The sequence below is a fragment of the Camellia sinensis genome, chromosome 15 (genome assembly GCF_055761805.1).
Source record: "Camellia sinensis isolate YWXY chromosome 15, ASM5576180v1, whole genome shotgun sequence".
NCBI lineage: Eukaryota > Viridiplantae > Streptophyta > Magnoliopsida > Ericales > Theaceae > Camellia > Camellia sinensis.
Genome location: NC_138975.1, coordinates 50030089 through 50046828, shown reverse-complemented (window position 1 = coordinate 50046828; position 16740 = coordinate 50030089). Strand labels below are relative to the sequence as shown.

At 34.7% G+C, this 16740-nt stretch overlaps 1 long non-coding RNA gene across 1 annotated transcript; it reads right to left on the bottom strand.

The window, feature by feature from the left end:
- Positions 1-685: 685 nt before the first annotated feature.
- On the bottom strand, positions 686-1540 carry LOC145813454 (uncharacterized). The gene is made up of 3 exons (XR_014356540.1): positions 1229-1540; positions 811-1096; positions 686-713 (listed from the first exon to the last, which is right to left on the bottom strand). It is a non-coding gene; the product is annotated as an uncharacterized LOC145813454 (long non-coding RNA).
- Between the last annotated feature and the right edge of the window lie 15200 nt (positions 1541-16740).

Below are 16740 nucleotides of genomic sequence, written 5' to 3'. Positions count from 1 at the left end.
TGTAAGTATGTAAATATGATTTGTATGTTTACATATCATAAATATAACGTAATTGTATACCTCAGCATCGGAAGTACGCCAATACTCTACAAGTTGTTCCCACTAGCTTGGCACAACGTTCATAGGAACATCATCCTTCAGATTAGGATCAGAGCTTCTAGGCTTGAAATACTTAGCCTTAAGCTTGTTCTTGTGATCCTTCCATATGCTGTTGCAGTTTTTCATGCAGATTGGCTTGTACTCCTCTGGACATATATTCAAATTATCCTATAAAACACAAAGTTTAAGGCTAAGTATAACACAAATTTGGAATTCGAATTTGTGGACAAAAATATACTTTTACCTTCACATCCTTCCAGATAGCATCAACAATATCATCAGGCACACTGTTCCAGTCAACAAAAGTAAGAGGAACAATGTTACCATTCCGGACAATAATGCCAAGTTGACTAGTTAACTTGGCCACGTTATCCCCTATTGGGCAGTAATTTCCATCAAATTGTATGTGCAGCATTTTACCAGTACCCCACTCTTTAATGCCCTTGGCACATCCTTTACCACGCCTAGTCGAGGTTGATGAAGAACTAACATGACCTGCGATATATAATAATAATAAACAATATGCAATGGTAACAACCAAATGCAAATTTAAATAATGTGAATACAAATCATATCAAATAAACTTGATGTGGGCTGTGAAGAAGTCGAAGGGTCTGCAAAATACAATGAGAATAAACAAGTTATATATAATGAGCATAAATAAATGTATGTGTAAATAATTTTCATGCAAATCAAAGCAAATTTAAATACCTGCGGATGGCTCATAAGCTGATGATGATAGCTGCTGTGGTGCCATTGATGGTGGACGCACCGATGGTAGGCGTGGAGGCCGAGTACATGGTAGCTGCTGTGGTGCCACTGATGGTGGTCGATACGGTGGTAATGGCCCCTCAGATGGTGGTGGCACTAATGGCCCCTCCGATGCTGGCCGATGTGATGCCTCCTCTAATGGTGGTGCTACTGATGTCCTGTTATGTAGCACATCAGACATCATGCGCCGGGGATGATCAGGCTTCCTCTTCCTTCCCATAATAATCTGCAAGCAATATAACATTAATTGACATTAGAAACATAGACAATGGTTTGTCATCAACTATAATATGACATGAATTGAACTAATACAATTACAAAGACAAAGTAAATTAAGAAATTGATGATTAACTACAACCTTGGCCTTAATTGAATTACTAATGTTGATTACATATCAGCCTATTTGAACATCAACTGTTTCCCCTTCTGCGGCTTCCCTCACCCAACCAACTTCTTCATCACGAAGCATTATATTTTCTTCCAATTGTTGGCTCATGTATGGCTCGATTTGTGGATCAGTTGAACTCATATCAAATAAACCTCTTTGAGACATCTTCACCACGACTTGCCAGTCTGGTTGTAACGGGTCTGCAACATACCAAACTTGCTCTGCTTGGGACGCCAAGATGAAAGGTTCATTGGTAATTCGATCATCTCGGTACAACAAATGATTGAAGTTCACCAACGTGAAATTGAAGACATCTTCTTTCTTTCCGTGAATGTTGTCAATCCAATCACACTTAAACAACACATGTTTCTTCTCATTGGAATATCGAATCTCAACAATATCTGTCAATTGTCCATAATAGTACACAGACCCCAGACGAGGATTCTTGTCTTTTCGACTAGCATAACTTATGGTATCTGCCTTCAAAGCTACACCACAATTTTGTGTGGCTCGACGATCATCCATGGCCTTTACTCGATACCGAAACCCATTCAGTATATACCCGTTGAACCTCCTTTCCAGGTTATGAGCACCATTTACCAATAGAATAATCTCTTCAGAAAGTATGACATCAGTAGTCCTTCGCAAAGTTTGGACCTATTTAACACGAAATGTAAAATTTAAAATGTAGATCGACTTAAGTAACTAGAATCTATAGAGTTAAATACATACATGTTCCTTGAACCAAATGTGAAAAGTTTCAAAATGTTCACGCCGAAGTTGATGATCGTCGACACGAGGCATTTTGAGCTTAAGTACTTCAAGGTGTTTGCTGTGTAGATTAAAATTTTAGCCATACAAAAATTTTAGTTGAAAATTCAATAAAACATAATAAAATATTGAGTGAGTGACTTAACCTACTTTATGAATGGTTGAACCGCGCTTGTATTGCATAAGATGTACCGATGAGCTTGTACCCAAGAAGTATTATCAAGATAAAAGCTTGTGTTTTCACCAGTAGCATGACCCAAATTATCAGCACCACTATAGTTCCTCACGGGTCGACTAGATTTGGTTTCCACATCACTGAGATATTGTGCACAAAAATTCATGCATTCTTCCATAAGCTATCCTTTAGCAATTGATCCTTCAGGACGAGCTCTATTACGCACGTATTGCTTCAAAGTAAGAAGATACCTCTCAATTGGATACATCCATCGAAACTGAATCGCTCCACCCAATAACGCTTCATCAGCTAGATGTATAGGCAAGTGCTCCATTATATCAAAAAAACTCGGAGGAAATATTTTCTCTAGATGACAAAGTGTTACAGCGATACGATCTTTAATATATTGTAAATCCGTCGCATGATTCACTTTCGAACACAATTGTCTAAAGAAATTGCTCAATTCAATCAAGGGTTCAATTACATTCTTCGATAACGATCTGCGAATAGCCAATGGAATAAGTTGTTGCATCAGAATATGACTATCGTGGCTCTTAAGACCCCTAATGCTTCTATCATGTAAGCGCACACGACGTGATATATTGGATGAATACCCGTCGGGAACTCTTACTTCCTTCAACACTTTCAAGAACAAATCTTTCTCATCCTTGGTCATCGTGAATTGTGCTGGTGGTAAATAGGCTTTATTCGACCCTCTTCACTGCAAATGTAGGGTTTTCTAATATTCATATCTTGTAAATCACGCCGAGCATTAACACCATCCTTCGATTTTCCTGCAACCCCTAATATTGTCCACAACACATTGTCACAAACATTCTTCTCTATATGCATCACATCGAGGTTGTGTCTTATTAGATTGTGCTCCCAATATGGCAATTCATAAAAGATACTCTTTTTCTTCCAACTATGGGTGCGATGTCTAGCTTTCTCCTTCTCTACCTGTCTCCTATGCCTCTCCTTAAAGTCATCCCTATTGTATTGGGTTAAAATACCCTCAGATTCTAATTGTAGCAACATCTCAGTTCCAGACAACAATTTTGGTTTGAGTCTGACTTCCCGACTACCATCAAATGATACTTTATCCTTCCGGAATTTATGGCCAGTAGGTAAAAATCTGCGATGACCCAAGTATGATTGTTTCCTACTATGCTTCAACCAACACGATGTAGTTTCCTTATTGCAACAAGGACATGCATATTCTCCTTTAGTGCTCCATCCTGACAAGTTTGCGTATGCAGGAAAATCACTAATTGTCCACAGTAAAGCTGCATGCATTTGAAACATTTGATTTGTTGATGCATCAAATGTTGACACACCCTCATTCCATAGTTCTTTCAACTCCTCAATCAACGGTTGCATATAAACATCAATCTTGTCACCAGGTCCTTTTGGGCCGTCAATAAGCACAGATAAAATTAGAAATGGTTGCTTCATGCACATCCATGGCGGCAAGTTGTATGGAATGAGCACAACAGGCCAAGTGCTATGAACTATGTTCATCGTCCTGAATGGGTTAAAACCATCAGATGCTAAGTCAAGCCTTACACTTCGGCAATCATTACTAAAGTCAATATTCCGACGGTCAAAATCTTTCCATGCAAGGGAGTCAGTAGGATGCCTGAAGACACCATCATCAGTTCGTTCCTCTGCATGCCATCTCATTAACTTGGCCGTCTTGGATGACATAAACAACCTCTGCAACCTTGACTTTAAAGGAAAATACCTCATCTGTTTTGTAGCTACTTGTTTGCCACCTGTGTTAGGACCATTTGAACCACCATCACCATTTGATTTCCATCTAGAACTGTTGCATATGACACATTTATCAAGATTGGCGTCCTCGTTTCGAAACAACATGCAACTGTTGGGACATGCATCCCACGTCTCATACGTGAAGCCCAAATCTGTTGTGACCTTTTGAGCTTTATAATATGAGTCCGGGAGTTTCACACCCAACGGAAACGCCTCATTCAATAACTCAAGCAACATGTCAACAGACTTGTCCGTCCACTGATTAAGCACCTTCAAATGTAGAAGTCGAACAATGAATGACAAAGATGTGAACTTCTGACAACCCGGATACAATTCACTTTGTGCATCTTGAAGAAGTTTGAAATACTTTGCAGTCTCTGCATTTGGACCGAGCTGGGGTTCAGATGCACGGGGATCAGGCCCCTGTGGTTCATCACCCTCAACACTTGTACCGGCATGTGGATTTCCCATAGCCCCTTGTATCATTCCAATCATATCATCTCCAATGTCTAAATTAGCTAATGTTTCATTCTCTCGATTACTATGCAGAGATATGTAAGATTCCCCATGATTAATCCAATGTTTGTATTTTTTAAAAAAACCATTCAAAATCAGATGCTCCCGTACACCATCTCGTACAAAATAGTATCGATTCTCACACTTCCTACACGGACAACTGATCATCGAACCTTCAACCCTATTGGTGTAGGCAAACACAAGGAATTCATCAATCCCATTAATGTATTCACTCGACATCCTATTTGGCAAATCAATCCAACTCTTATCCATCATCTGTACACATCCACAAGAATATCTCACCAAAGTAACTCTAAATATAATACCTACACATAAATATTCACTCGACATCCTATTTGGCAAATTAACGAAATGTCTAAAATTCCTATTTAAGGTTTAAATTAATTAAATTAAAAATTTAAGATTTATTTTATTATAAGGGTTAAAATCCTGTTTTTTTTTTTTTGTATTTTTTTTATTTTCTTTTAAATATTTTTATGACTTATTTAAACATTTGCAATTTAAATTTGTAATCGAACCATTACATGTGTATGATATCAAACCCCCATTGTCAAAATTTTATTTCGTTAGTAAAGTTTTTTCAGACCTCCACTGACTTTCCGTGGTTAAAAACACCCCCATTAGTTAAAGATAAAACTTCATGACTTTATAATTGAGTTTATATTATTATTAAAACTTTATAATTGAGTTTGTCTCATGGTTATTTGTAATTGAATCTTTTTAAACACCAACATAATTTGAGACGATTTAAACAATTAAAGTATTAGTTTAATTTATTTCGTTCTTAAGTTCGTAAACTCAACACAAGTAACTAAAAAATACCAAAAATAATATATTTTTAATGTTTGACTAGCTGAAACTACTAACTGCATTTACTGAGCCAAAACTACGAAAACTAAAATAGCTAACTTGATAGTTATTAGTTCAATGGAGTTGAAATTTAGTGATTTAATCACTGTTTTAATTAAAAAAATAAAAATAACTATTTTGATAGAGATGCTCTAATATAATATGAATAAGAAAATAGTTGTTTGGCCGGATGATGTGGTTGTCTAAATTATAAGATTAAAATTTTTCACATTATGTTAGGTTGCTACTGTTACTGATTTTGACAAACTATTTCTAATTAGAGCATATGATTTGGAAAAAATAAAAAAATAAAAAACTTGAAGGATTGAATGGTAAAATTGATAATTTATGGATGAAATAGAAAAAAAAAATGATAATAGTTGAAGAGATATAAATGAAAACAACCATAAAAATAATTAAAAAAATTAAAAACACTAATTGATAATAGTTGTACAGCAAGCCAATGGCAAAGATAGTGAAGAGTATTGAGGTTAAAGATGAATCCTCACCGTTTGTTGTTTCGTTTTCACCAAGGGGGCCAAACCCAATTACATTAATAAACAGATTTATATATATATATATATATATATATATAGACAGATTTCAGATTTATATACATATATATATAGACAGATTTATTAATTAAAGTATGTTATTAATTAAAGTATGTTATTAATAAACAGATTTATATACGTATATATAGACAGATTTATATATATATATAGACAGATTTATATATATAGATTTCAGATAAACAGATTTATATATATATATAGACAGATTTCAGATTTATATATATATATATATAGATTTATATACATTGCATATATATATAGACAGATTTCAGACATTCATCTATATATATATACAGAGAGAGGGAGAGAGAGAGAGAGAGAGCATACGCAGAGGGAGAGAGAGTCGTCGCCGGAGCACCACTCTTGTCGCCGGAGCCGTCGCCGCCGCACCACCGCTGTCTTCCTCGTAGCCCGTTTGGGAAATTTGGGGGTGAAGTTAAAGATTTGGGGAGGAGGATCGAGCGGCAACAGGAAAAAGAAGGGGTTTTTTTTTTTTTTTTGACTTTTTGCGATGGTATGATGTAGACCGTCGCAAATAGAAGGCAAAACGGCACCGTTTGAATTAATCCTTTTTTGCGACGGCAAATTTTCGTCGCAAATGATATATGCCGTCTCAAAAAAAAGGTTTTTTGCGACGGTTTTATTTACCGTCGCTAATACTTCCGCATTTCCGACCCCTCCGCTTAGTTTCATTACCGACGGGTAAGTGCCGTCGCTAAAGGCTATTATTTGCGACAGGTGAAGTTACCGTCGCAAAAAACTGTTTTTTGCGACGGGGGGCGCGGCGTCGCTAAAAACTCCGTGTTTTTTGCTATGTTTTCCTGTAGTGAATACAAATTTTATAAATAAATAAATAAATTTTGAGATCTAAATAAAAAATCATAGAATTTTCAAATTTTCAAATGAGTTTAAAAAGTTGTAAAATTTTATCACCATGTATTTTGGAAAACTTAAACTAATATAGAAAATTGTGTTGTCCTTATCCTTATAATAAATTTTTTTTTTAAAAATTACTAGGGATCTTAAAACCAAAAACCCAAAAATAATTGAGTTCTAATTTAAAAATAAATAAAACTTAAAAATCGAGTTGCGACTCAACTCGTTTAGCATTTGGCAAACTCAAATTCAATTCCACTCAATGCAATTGTTTACGAGTCTCGAGTATAGAAAGAAAAATTAAACTTAAACTACCATACACAATAAGAGAGGTTAAAAAAAAAAAAAAGATTCTGCGTAAAATATAAATATCAAAGTAGATGATGGACTCATTTCATACTAGAAATAATTGGAGGAATCTTCGTCTCTATAGTAAATAGAAGAGCAACTAGAATCTGTGTCCGGGTTTTAATAAATGAGATTTTTTTTTAAAGATTCTTGATATTAAAATTTTAAGATAAAAGATATACAATATTTTCATAAAAGTTGGAATCCCTTAATATTTTTACAAAGAAATTTTGTCCCAACACGAGAAATTTTAATTTTCACAGAATTTCAAAATTTCTATGATATAATTATAGATAAATTTTATCGAGAGACTTTACCTAATAAAATAAAATAAAAAAACTAGACCTCTACTATTACCTGAAGTTAGAGAGTGATATTTACTAATTTTTCCTTTAAAAAATATTCACATTATAAATAATTTTATTATCCAAATATATAAATGTAGACAAATATCAAACATAAACAGAAGTAAAATAAACTAAATTAATAAAAATATAATTGATATATTATTAAAATAAAAATTAATTTATATGTTCTTATACTCACAAGTTTAACTCCCATGCTCATCTAAAACGTGAGAATAACTGAGAAGTGGGTTTGCTTTTTGATTTTTTGGTTTTTTTGACTATTTTAACCTGGGCTAAAAAGTTTGGTTTGGGAAGGACTTTTTGGCTTTTTGGTTTTTTTGACTTTTTTTGTGAGAGAAGAGTGTAATGATTATGGGTTGGATGTGATGTTTTGTTTTTTGTGGCTAAAATAGCCTATTTTATTTTTTATGGCTAAAATAGCCAAAAAAACCTCAACCAAGGCTTTCCAAATGAAGCCTAAAAGGTTCTGTTTAGAGTGTGGAGATGTGAGTGATGAGTTGAGTTTTGAAAATAGAAGTTTTGTTTAGTTATGAGTTTTGAAAAGATTTTTGAGTTTTTGAATTTTGAATTTAAAAAAAAAGTTTTGAGTTGTATTTTGAGTTTTGAGTTTTTGAATTTTAAGTTGTATTTTGAAATATTTTAAATTTATTTTTTTAAATATTTAAAAATGTTTAAGAAAATTTTGTTTTTTTTAGTTTAAATATATAATTTTTATTTTAAATATTTTATTTTATTTTTTAAATATTTCAAATTCAAAACAAAACTCCACACTCAAATCATAACTAAACACATAACTCAAAACACAACTCAAAAACTATTTTCAAAATTCATAACCAAATATATAATTTAAAATTCAATTCAAAAACTCTTTTCAAAATTCTATTAAAAAAATTCAAAAAATATTTTTTTTTTGTTCTTTAAAATTATTTTTTATTTTATATTTTTTGACAAAATAATTTTTTTATTTTTTTGAAAATAATTTTTATTTTATTTTTTTAAGTATGGCCAAATAATTTGTTATGATTTAGATATATATGGCGATCCAAATTTTTTTAAAATTTAAAAAAAGTAAAAAAAAATTAGAAAAGATTTAAATTATTAAAAAAATTAAAATATTAAAAAAATAAAATAAAATATTTAAAATAAAAAAATAAAACTCAAATATTTTTAAAAAAATATAGCATACAATTGTATGAAATATAGTGTACATTAAAAAATTACAACTCAAAACTCTTAACCAAACGATTTTCTATTTTCAAAACTCTACTCAAAGCTCATAACTCAAAACACAACTCCACACTTAAATTATGATTCTAAAAATAATTTTAAAAAGCAAAAAAAAAAATTCTGAATTTTTAGTAAAATTTTGAAAAAAGTTTAGTTATGAGTTTTGAAAAGAATTACTATAAGAAAAGGGGCTTTATAACATGGTAGAATTTGCGACGACATCACTTCGCAAAAAGTGATTTTTTGCCAATAAATGGATTTTTAGCGACAGCACCCCCTCCTGTCACAAAAAAGTAACTTTTTGCGACGGAAACAATTGCAGTCGCAAATAATGCGCATTTTTTGCAACGATAACCCATGTTGTCACAAATAAAGCTGTTTTTTGCGACGGCATGAACTGTAGTCGCAAATAAGAGAGTTTTTTTGTGACGGTAATAGGTGTTGTTGCAAAAAAAAAGAAAGAAAAAAAAGCGAGACTGTTTTAACGAGACTGAAATTTTTGTAGTGTTTCACCCATTTTTTTATCTCTCTCTCTCTCGCTCATCTCTCTTCTCTTTCTCTTCCTCTTTCTCTCTCTTTCACTCATCACTCTTTGTCTGTCTGTCTATGTCTTTCTTTCTCTCACTCACGCTCTCTCTCTCTCTCTCTCTCTCTCCCACGTTGTGCTTGCGCTGCTCACTCTCTCCCTCCATTCTTCTTGATTTACCGATCTTCCTCTCGATTTATCGATCTCTTTTTTTTCTCTCTCTTCTTTCAATCGCTCATCTCTCATTTCTCTTAATCACTTGTCGAAAGAGAAAAAAGTCAAAAAATGAAATGGGCCTCTCTCTCTCTGTGTGTGTGTGTGTTTCCCGCTTATCTCTCTTCTCTCTCTCTCTCTCTCTCACTCATCACTCTTCTCTCTAGCTCTCTTACCTCTCTTCGCTCTCTATCTCTTTTGCTCATTTTTCTTCTCTCTCTCTCTCTCTATATATATATCTCTTGTTCATATCTTTTTGCTGTCTTTCTCTCTATTTCTCTCTCGCTGTCTTTCTCTTTGTCTATCTCTCGCTCATCTTGTTTCTCTCTCTTTTTTTTCTCTCTGTGTCTCTCTCTTTCACTCATCTCTCTTCTCTCTCAATCGTTCATTTCTCTCAATCACACTCATCACTTTCTCTGAGCCCATTGTTGTTGAAAGAGGAAAAAGTCAAAAAATGAAATAGGTCTCTCTCTTTCTCTCTCTCTCTCTCTCTCTCTTTTTCTCCGTGTCTCTCGCTCATCTCTCTTTCTTTTACTCATCTCTTTTTTCTATCTTTCTCACTCATCTCTCTTCTCTATCTCTTTCATCTCTCTTGCTCATATCTCTTCTCTCTTTTTTTTATGTCTCTCTCTATATCTCTCTCATTCATCTCTCTCTCTCTCTCTCTCTCTCTCTCTCTCTATCTTTCTCTCTTTCGCTGATCATCTCTTGTTTGTCTCTCTTTTTCTGTTTCTCTCTCTTCCTAACTTTCATTGCGCAGCAAAATGGACACGGAGATTTTTGGCAAAAAAATGAGTTTTTTTTTTTTTTGCGACGGCAACCTTCCCTCGTCGCAAATACAGGTTATCAGCGACAACAATACCCCCGTAGCAAATAAAAAAAATTACTAAACGAGCCATGGATTCATTGTTTAAATTTTCATTTGTGACAGTTATCCTTGATGTCGCAAAAAAAAAAAGCCCAAAATCTGATTTGTGCCCGTTTTCCCCCCTCAACCGAAAATCCACAAATCTCAAATCCCTAATCTTTTGAACAAAAAATCCCTATCTCTCTTTCTCTTTCTCTCGACTGTGAGCAGAGCAGACGCCGGCGTCGAGCCATAGCGAGTAGCGAAAGATGACGGCGTCGAGCGACGGCAGTAACAACATGAGACAGCATCGAGCAGCAGCAGATGACAGCGTTGAGTGATGGCGACAGCGTAAGACTTATATTCATCATTAATTTGATGTATAAAATTTTGCAGAATATCTCATTTGTATAGGTGAATTCAAAATCTATACTATTATCAATTGCAGGTGCATGACAGAGCTCAAGTTTTTTATTTCATGCCCTTCTAAAGATGATGCTAGAAGATCAACATACATTGGTATAATTGAAAGATGGTCAAATAGACCTCTTAATCTTTTATATAGGGACTACCCTTCCAACGTTAGATTGTTTATTCTGATATGTGGTTCTTTTCTCTCTTTTTTTTGCTTTTAATTAAAGTACTTTGGGTTTTGGGTTAATCATTCTAGGTAGTTAATTATTGTTGAAAACTGAAGTTTGTTAGTCAATTTTGAACAACCGATAAAAGAGCAACTTCTTGCTTGACACTACACACAGGGAGTTATCCATAATATTTTGGTTTCAAAAACCAAATTAAAGCATATAATGTTAAAATTTAAATGTGAACTCATGTTTGTAATATTCTAGATGAATTATAAGTAGAATCATATATTTGTGGGCTTCTTGCAAGCCAAAGTATGAGACCTTTGCGGCCCTTTTCCTATGTAGGCTTGGATTGAGAATTCTAAGACTTCTCTAAAGCCTTACTCTAATGGGACTCTATACCTTATCTCATAAGGGTAAGAGATACCATTTGATTGCGATTATCTGTATATAAATTGCAACAAAGAGTTTATTGTTATAATTAATAAAACTTATGTGCCACAATACCACAATGTAACCCTTCCACCATAGCATGTCCATAAGTAGCAATCGAGTAAATACAAATTTATTAACTAACTGAAGCTTTCTTATCTACATTGAGTACTGGTGGAACACAACATATTTACCACTTGCATTCTAACGAACAAATTATAAAAGACTATGCCTGGGTTCAAAGTGACTAAACAAATTGAAATAGCTAACTCAAAAGGATATTTACTGTGCTTTTACATAAAGGGTGAATTTCATCTTGGAAAGAATATTCACACAACCCTAATCTTAATCACTTAATACACCAAGGTGTTAGCCAAGTAATAAAACCTCACTTATTGCTAAATTAAAGTTATCTTCACTAAAAGCTTGAGTTCATAACTTCTCTTAGGATTACAAGTCTAATGCATTGGACACCATAAGATTCACAGTAAAGTAGACAAGGGTTTTACATAGTGTGACTCTTATTGTAGTCCTTCAGTGTATACTAAATAGAATAACATATTGACTTGAAGTTTTCCTCCTCGATTCTTGAGATAAATCATCCTCTTTCACAGGGTTTAATCATGTTGCAGTTGTCCTTATGGAGAACTTTAAGTCTATTAGCAACTTTGGATTTTTAGTTATAAAACTTGTGATTTATATCTCTTAGAAGTGAGACATTTTCATTTACAGAAATGATATTCAATGTAACTAAAAGGGTTCGACTATTTATCTCATGAATCATATCTAGTATGTATGGAAACATTGCAGATGGAAATCAAATTAATGAGATATTTTCCTTTAAAGCCAACTATCTCATTTTAGCTACACTCTTTTTGTAAACATGTTTTTTCTTAACCACCAAACATTTAGTACCATACATTAACAGATCCTTATAGCTATTTTATAAAATTTTCCCTTAAACTTAACACGAATATACTATGTGCAAAAGAGATATTTGAGGGAAATATAGAGAATGGATAAGAGTTAGATTGATCAATTCCTTGTGTTTGCTTACACCAATAGGGCTGAAGGTTTAATGATTAGTTGTCCGTGTAGGAAATGTAAGAATCGATACCATCTTGTACGAGAGGGTGTGCGGGAGCATCTGATTTTAAATAGTTTTTTTTAAAAAGTACAAATATTGGATTAATCATGGGAAATCTTGCGTATCTCGGCATGGTAATCGAGAGAATGAAACATTGGCTAATTTAGACATTGGGAATGATATGGTTGGAATGATACAAGGGGCTATGGGAAATCCACATGCCGGTAAAAGTGTTGAGGGTAATGAACCACAGGCCATGCATCTAAACCCCAGCTCGGTCCAAATGCAGAGACTGCAAAGTATTTCAAACTTCTTCAATATGTACAAAGTGAATTGTATCTGGGTTGTCAGAAGTTCACATCTTTGTCATTTATTGTTCGACTTCTACATCTAAAGGTGCTTAATTAGCGGACAAACAAGTCTATTGACATGTTGCTTGAGTTATTGAATGAGACATTCTTGTTGAGTGTGAAACTCCCAGACTCATATTATAAAGCTCAAAAGGTCACAACAGATTTGGGCTACATGTATGAGTTATGGGATGCATGTCCTAACAGTTGCATGTTGTTTCGAAAAGAGGATGCCAATCTTGATAAATGTGTCATATGCAACAGTTCTAGATAGAAATCAAATGGTGATGGTGGTTCAAATAGTCCGAACAAAGGTGGCAAACAAATAGTTGCAAAATAGATGAGGTATTTTCCTTTAAAGCCAAGGTTGCAGAGGTTGTTTATGTCATCCAAGACAGCCAAGTTAATAAGATGGTATACAGAGGAACGAACTGATGACAGTGTCTTTAGGCATCCTACTGACTCATTTGCATAGAAAGATTTTGACCGTCGGAATATTGACTTTAGCAATGATTGCCGAAGTGTAAGGCTTGGCTTAGCATCTGATGGTTTTAACCCATTTAGGACAATAAACATAGTTCATAGCACTTGGCCTATTATGTTCATTCTATACAACTTGCCGCCATAGATGTGCATGAAGCAACCATTTCTAATTTTATCTATGCTTATTAATGGCCCGAAAGGACCTGGTGACAAGATTGATGTATATATGCAGCCGTTGATTGAGGAGTTAAAAGAACTATGGAATGATGGTGTCTCCACATTTGATGTATCAACAAATCAAATGTTTCAAATGCATGCAGCTTTACTGTGGACAATTAGTGATTTTCCTGCATGTGCAAACTTGTTAGGATGGAGCACTAAAGGCGAATATGCATGTCCTTGTTGCAACAAGGAAACTACATCGTCTTGGTTGAAGCATAGTAGGAAACAATCATACTTGGGTCATCGTAGATTTTTACCTAGTGGCCATAAATTCCGAAAGGATAAAGCATCATTTGATGGTAGTTGGGAATTCAGACTCAAACCAAAATTGTTGTCTGCAACAGAGATGCTACTACAATTAGAATCTGAGGGTATTTTAACCCAATACAAGAGCAATGACCTTAAGGAGAGGCATAAGCGACAAGTAGAGAAGAAGAAAGCTGGACATCGCACTCATAACTGGAAGAAAAAGAGTATCTTTTATGAACTGCCATATTGAGAGTACAATCTAATAAGACACAACCTCGATGTGATGCATATAAAGAAGAATATTTGTGACAATGTGTTATGGACAATATTAGGGGTTGTAGGAAAATCAAAGGATGGTGTTAATGCTCGGCGTGATTTACAAGAAATGAATATTAGAAAACCCCTACATTTGCAGTTAAGAGGGTCGAATAAAGCTTATTTACCACCGGCATAATTTACGATGACCAAGGATGAGAAAGACTTGTTCTTGAAAGTGTTGAAGGAAGTTAGAGTTCCCGACGGGTATTCATCCAATATATCGCGTCGTGTGCGCTCACATGATAGTCATATTCTGATGCAACAACTTATTCCATTGGCTATTCGAAGATCGTTATCGAAGAATGTAATTGAACCCTTAATTGAATTTAGCAATTTCTTTAGACAATTGTGTTCCAAAGTGAATTGTGCGATGGATTTGCAATATATTCAAGATCGTATTGCCGTAATAGTTTGTCATCTAGAGAAAATATTTACTCCGACTTTTTTTTGATATAATGGAGCATTTGCCTGGACATCTAGCTGACGAAGCATTATTAGCTAGAGCAATTTAGTTTCGATGGATGTATCCAATTGAGAGGTATTTTCTTATTTTGAAGCAATATGTGCGTAATAGAGCTCATCCAGAAGATTCAATTGTTAAGGGATATCTTATGGAATAATGCATGAATTTTTGTGCACAATATCTCAATGATGTGGAAACCAAATCTAGTCGACCCGTGAGGAACTACAGTGGTGATGATAATCTAGGTCATACTGTTGATGAAAACACAAGCTTTTATCTTGATAATACTTCTTGGGTACAAGATCATCGGTATGTATTATTCAATATAAGTGCGATTCAACCATTCATAAAGTAGGTTATATCACTCACTCAATATTTTATTATGTTTTATTGAATTTTGAACCAAAAATTTTTTATTGATAAATTTTTAATCTATACAGCAAACATTTTGAAGTACTTATGGTCAAAATGCCTTGTGTCGAACGATCATCAGCTTCGGCGTGAACATTTTGAAACTTTTCACATTTAGTTAAAGGAACATGTATGTATTTAAATCTACAGATTCTAGTTACCTAAGTCGAACTACATTTAAAATTTTACATTTTTGTTTTAAATAGGCCCAAACTTTGCGAAGGACTAGTGATGTCACATTTTCTGAAGAGATTATTGTATTGGCAAATGGTCTTTATAACTTGGCAAGGAGGTTCAACGGGTATATAATGAATGGGTTTTGGTATTGATTAAAGGTCATGGATGACCGTCAAGCCACACAAAATTGTGGTGTAGCTTTGAAGGCAGATACCATAAGTTATGCTAGTCGAAAAGACAAGAATCCTTGTGTGGGGTCTGTGTACTATTATGGACAATTGACAAATATTGTTGAAATTCGATATTCCAATGAGAAGAAACATTTATTGTTTAAGTATGATTGGATTGACAACATTCACGGGAAGAAAGAAGATGTCTTCAATTTCAAGTTGGCCAACTTCAATTATTTGTTGTACCGAGATGATCAAATTACCAATGAACCTTTCATCTTGGCATCCTAAGCAGAGCAAGTTTGGTATGTTACAGACTCGTTAGAACTAGACTAGCAAGTGGGGGTGAAGATGTCTCAAAGAGGTTTATTTGATATGAATTCAACTGATCCAGAAATCAAGCCATATATGAACCAACAATTGGAAGAAAACATAATGCTCCGTGATGAAGAAGTTGGTTGGGTGAAGGAAGCCGCAGAAGGAGAAACACTTGATGTTGAAATAGGCTAATATTTAATAAACATTAGTAATTGAGTTAAGGCTAAGGTTGTACTTAATCATCAGTTTCTTAATTTACTTTGTCTTTGTAATTGTATTAATTCAATTAATGTCATATTATAGTTGATTCAAAACCGTTATCTATGTTTTTAATGTCAATTAATGTCATATTGCTTACAAATTATTATGGCAAAGAAGCGGAAGCCTGATCGTCTCCTACACATGATGTCCGATGTGGTACGTAAGAGGACATCGGTGGCACCACCATCAGAGGAGGCATCACATCGATCACCATCAGAGGGGCCATTAGTGCCACCACCATTTGACCAGCCACCACAGCGACCACCACTAGTGGCACCACCATTAGAGGAGGCATCATAACAACCACCATCAGAGGGACCATTAGTGCCACCACCATCTGACCAGCCACCGCAACAACCACCATTAGTGGCACCACTATTAGAGGAGGCATCACAGCGACCACCATCAGAGGGGCCATTAGTGCCACCGTATCGACCACCGTCAGTGGCACCACAGCAACTTGTAGACGTCCCCGAACGTCTCGGGAGGGAATCCTGTTTTGTTCATTTGGGCTCACTACAGTTCAGGACTCAAATGTCACGGTCCTGTATCTAATCTCGCAGAGTGCAATGCAAGACCGATGAATCATCAAAGAGTCAAAATCTGGCAAATCGTTTTTGAAAATAAATTTTTTTGAAAGAAATGCCAAACATGGGCTGCTTTGCCAGATACAGAGTCGCCACCTAATATTTTAGGTACGATTGGGGAAGGTCACTTCGTGAGCACCCCTGCTCGCCCGATCAGAGATCGGCCTCTACTAACCATGATATCTAGTTTTGAAAACATTATGTGTTCTTAAACCGGTTATTATCCTAGATTTACTATGTGATGCGCACAGCATACAAGTATAGACTAAATCGCCTGAATTGGAA